Source organism: Alexandromys fortis, unplaced genomic scaffold (assembly GCF_014885135.2).
Source record: "Alexandromys fortis isolate MF-2015 unplaced genomic scaffold, M_Fortis_MF-2015_v1.1 scaffold_205, whole genome shotgun sequence".
In the NCBI taxonomy this organism is placed as follows: Eukaryota; Metazoa; Chordata; class Mammalia; order Rodentia; family Cricetidae; genus Alexandromys; species Alexandromys fortis.
In genome coordinates, this window is record NW_026068107.1 from 1615915 (window position 1) to 1621456 (window position 5542).

Consider the following 5542-nt stretch of genomic DNA (forward strand, 5'->3'; position numbering starts at 1 on the left):
CCAAAAAGCTACCATTCTAGGTGTGGTGAAGGCAGATGATAAACCAACCTGCTATCTGTTCTGTACAGAGCCCAGGACTCATTATTAGCCTTGAATTTGGATATTTCTTAAAAGATAAATATTTATGAGGTCTTTCTGAAATTGAAACTTTAGCTTAAGAGTATCCCTATGACCAAAATGAAATGGAGCCTACATACTAATTCTTTTTTATTTTTAACTTACAATGTGTTTAATGGAATGCAACCTCACTGTAAGTATTATTACTTGAAAAATTAAGTATAAATTTTCAAAAAGCTAAAATGTGAACAATTTACTAATAATTTTACTCAGATATAAGATAATATACTGTATTAGTGCTAATGTACACACAGTATTATGCAGATTTAAACATTTTCTTAGTTATGACTTACAGTGAAACTACATACTAATCTCATGATGTAATGTTTGTGGTAGACCATTGCTTTGGAGTTCATATAGTACTTCACTGTGGTATTATGGGAAAGATAGAAGGTTATTTTCTGACACAATGTGGGCTACCTGCTTCTTCAAAGAAAATTACAAACAAGAGTCTGAGGGAGAGGGAGATTGAGGGGGGTGGAATAGGTACGGAAAATACTATTAAGAAAATTTTATTTCTATGATCATACTTAAAGACTTATTTTAATATTGAAGCACTGTCCAACTAAATTGCTAAGAGTTCCGTGTTCGAAATAGTTGAAGATTCAGGTCCCGTCTGAGCCAGTTAGCTCAGATCTGTTCCATCTTCTTATCAGTCATCATACAAATGCAAGTGACAAATCAAAAGCAGGTGCACATTTTTCTCATGACTGGAAAAGAGAATGGATCAAACACATCCTCTTTCTGTATGATCAGTGATGCATAAGAATAATGGGTAGACTCATGATCTGAGATTTAGCTGGTGAATTAAGATCATGAATTCTCCCAGGCTTGTGGAACAAAGAGCATATCAAATGGGATTTCTCTGTGGATGCTGATGGCAGTGGTAAAGCGAAAGAGGATTATTTAAATACTTGTTTAAATATTCAAAGCTATATGAGCTGGTTTGTAAGTGAACTAGTATTTTCTTTCCCTTGAGTGACCTTGAGATAAGCCTACATTTATTAAAGTCTCATTTTATCCACCTTTGCACTCTTCTTTCAACACCTACAGGCTTCTAAACACATACTTTGTCACAGCTACAATCAATGTATTTGTTCTGCGGCCACTCTCAACATGATTTAAAGTTAAGTAGCCTCAGACCTGGCTTGTATTTAATGTGATGATCTTTTATAATTCCTTGGTAGGTAGAAAATTCTCATCAAATTTACTGTTCATCATATACACAAATGTAGCCCCATTCAGGAGATTTCAAGGATGTTTTAAGGCACAAACTTGACTTTTTGTCACTTAGAAATTGGCTCAGAACACTGCTGGCACTCTGCTAAAGTGCTTAACCAGTTATTATTCCTCCCTCTACTACAAAACATTTGTGTTGCCAATAGCCCATTCCTTCCTTTCTGGTGTCTTTCACCATGCACCTTTAAAAAATAGCATTATAAAAGACTGTGGCAATAATGTACAGATGGGTAAAGGCCACTTTTTAGAATCTAGAAAAAAAATATGAGCTGTCTAGAAAGAGGGAAATATGCATACACAAATGCTTTTATATACATTTTCAGAAATTAATGGATTCAAGGAACCCATCCATAGAGTTCCAATCACAAGGTTCGGATGGTAAAACTATCTGATCACAAACATCCAAGTAAATTTTACCTGCACCTACAGCTTCCTAAGTATTATAGTATTTTAAAATATTATAATAAAACATTCCTGATTTTCTTCTTCTAATTTTTTGCTTTGACTAGCCAGAGGTTTTGAAAACCATGTTTGTTCATTAGATTGTTCACATTAGTGGTAGTATCTGCCTGTTCACCTTCATTTCCTTCTATATTTACTTAAAAGGAATTATTTTAATATACCCCATACCTCATAGAACCATATATTAATTTAAGACTGATCCAGATATCCTTTGTAATAATGACATTTTGTTTATGGATGGTAGATTTTCTTCAAGTTTATTATTGTTGACTTTAAGGCACAGAGATGTTTTGTTTTCTATACTATAAATCCCAGAGCTTTGTATGATTACTGGCAGGTACAAGGTTCTTGAGATATGTGTTGAATGAGTAATGATCTTGTAGTTTGCATAAAGCTTAATTTTAAAAGTCAGTTAGTCATCTTTATTTTTGAATTTTTACCCATTTCTTTTTCTCAAAGACATATGCTAAGATTTTAAATTAATCCTAGCTAAGGATTAAATAATATGTACATATAGTCATTTGCTAAAACGGTAAAATAATTTTTCTTAGTGTTTAGAGATGAGTATAGCAAGTGAGTCAAAATGTATTAATATACACACACTAGCAGGCCAGAGAGTTTAGTTGTAGAAGCCATTTTTTCTTCCTTGGCAGTCATCGAAGATGTTGAAGGACTATGCCAATATGCACAGTGGTTGTCCTGAATCAGGATTTCTTGAGTAAGGTTTTAAAGTCAGTTTTCTTTCAGTACTCTGTGTGATTATTATGCATATTATTAAGTAAGAATGCTGAAGAAGTAGTAATATTTGGGGTAGAAGAAGCACAGCATTCTTAACTCTCCCACTTAATACCTCTGTGCTATCATGATTCTTATGTTTGCTTTAGATTGAGTTCATCTCAACAGTCTGCTCTTTGGTTATAAAGAGTCACATTGTTTTTAGCTGGATGTGGTGACCTACATCTCTAATTCCAGCACTCTGCAAGAGCATCGCTTCAAGTTTGAGTCTAGTCTACTCTGCATAGTAAACTCCATGCTTTCTGGAACTACATAATGAGAATATGCTCCAATACCCACACTTCTTGCCAAATAATAATACCATTGGTTTTACCTCTGTCTTGGAATAAGTGTTAAATATTGACAAAAATATTATTACAGCTATATTGAAAAGGGCTCAATGATAAAGGACATTTTATTTTAAATAAAGATGAGTCTAGATTAATATTAGCCATTTTTCTTTAATAAAAGGTCATGTAGATGCTGGGCAGTGCTGGTGTACGCCTTTAGTTCCAGCACTGGAGGCAGAAGCAGGTGGATCTCTGTGAGTTCAAGGCCAGCCTGTTCTACAAGAGCTAGTTCCAGGACAGACCTCAAAACTACAGAGAAATCCTATCTTTAAAAAAGAAAAAACAAAACAAAACAAAACAAAAACAAAAAAGAGTCATGTAGTATAACTTTTACTTTGCTAGATACATTCTGTATGTTGCAACTGTTTAACTGCTGTTATAGCATAGAAACAGCCATATACAATTCTATATGTAAAATGTCAATTGTGAACTGAATATCCCAGACAAAAATTATGTTTGACTTATTAGGACTTAATTATTGTAGAGAGTTATATGTATTTATCAAAGCTCCTTCTAGATAAGGAGACTTAAACCTCCTTCTATTATAAAGTTGATTTAAATTTGTGGATAGAAGACATAACAAAAATGTTCCCAGGAATGCCAGGAGTGTTGACATGTTTTGTCTGTACTACACAAATATTTGAAAAGGTTTTCATTGATGAAGTTACTTCATTGAGAAACACATTTTATCAGTTTTGTAAAAAAGAAAAAAAAAACAGAACACAACCATCATATATGAGTCAGGGGCCCCCCAAAATATATATACATTATGTTTTTAGTAAAGAAGGTTAAAAAATAAATCCTTTTTAACGCTCCCCTCTTCCAACTCCTGCTGTGTCCTTCCACATATTTTCTGATTCATGACCTTTTCCTCTTTAAATGTATATATATTAAATATATACACACATATACACATGTTATATATATATATACGTGCACACATATAAATATAGAGAGACATAGAAACACACACGCAAACATACAGATTCACAACTTACTGAGCCCACTTAGTATTGAACATGTGTGTGTGTGTGTGTGTGTGTGTGTGTGTGTGTGAGTGTTAAGGGCTGACAAATAGAAATTATATAGACTATGTTGGGTCTTGTCCCAGGACAAAACTGATGCTCCCTCTCTCTGTAGCCACTAATTGACTGTAGCTCTTCATCTTGGGGTGGAGTCTTCTCATTCACATAACTGTTTATACAAATATTAATATATAATAAATTAAGGGATTTGGGAAGCCCCATGGCATTCTTATATTTCTATCTAACTTTTAGTAACTTTGTCTTTACTGGTTATTTTATTTTATATGCATTAATGTTTTGCAATGGGTGTGAGGTCCCCTGGAACTAGAGTTACAGACAGTTGTGAACTACCATGTTGGTGCTGAGAATTGAACCTAGGTCCTCTGGAAGAGCAGTCAGTGCTTTTAACCACTAAAGAATCTCACTAGCTGTGGATTGCGTTGGGTGGGCTACTCAGTCTAGGGGTTGTAACCCACCCGCAATCAAGTTACTCCAGGGTCTCGGAGGGGCGCTACCTGGAAGGGAATGAGCTAAGACAGAAGAAGGAGGCCAAGCAGTTTTGTCAAAGCCTCCATTTATTAGGGACGGGTTACAGTTTATATATGGTAAGGAATGGGGGGTAGGGTAACTGGATTCTTGCCGCGTGTTTCCGGTCACGTAGCTAGGTTACTTTCGGACGGTTAGGCCAGAAGTCACAAGTTGCCACACCTGGTTCCCTGGATAGCTGGAATGTGAGGCGGGTTCCGCTAAAATTAACAGTTAATTGGATGAGGGGCATTCTGTCAATAGAACATAATTATGGGTGTGGGGTTCTCTGCAGACTCCCTAGAGTGATGGTTTCTGTAATGATTGTTAGGGGGAAATGGCTCCTGACAACTAGCTCTTCTTAACTGATGCTTAAGGAATACCTAAAGGCTTGAGTTTACTGTTTTTATCTAAATTATAAAAAAAAAAATAGTCAGTTTCCTTCAGTAGCAACATCAATGGTGGTTTGTTGCTATTGCAATTTTGTCAGTTTGATTATTTGTTTTACCCAAATCTGCCAAATGCTAAAGCCAAATATGTCTCTGGAAGTATACATACTGTACCAGCCATTTAAGAACAGATTAATTGGTTAAAAATATTTTATGTTTTTAATTGATAACCTTTCCCCCTCTAGCTTCATCTTCCCCCATCTAGAACTTCCCAGCTACCTTCCCTCAAATATCCCTATGCTTTCATCAATCTGATAGCCTCTTTTTTCTTTACTTTACACACACAATATATGTGTGTGCACACATACATATATATGTGTGCTTCTTAATATTATATATATATATATATATATATAACTTCTAGGTCCATTTTATTGTGTTTTCAGGGATGATTACTCTACACTGGAAAATAAATAAGGGTGCTCATCCCTGAAACAGGCTAATTCTTCTTCTATCAGTCATTAGTTGCCTTTAGTTCTTTTTCTTTTATTTTTATTTATTTATTTATTAAAGATTTCTGTCTCTTCCCCACCACCGCCTCCCCTTTCCCTCCCCCTTCCCCAATCAAATCCCCCTCCCTCGTCAGCCCAAAGAGCAATCA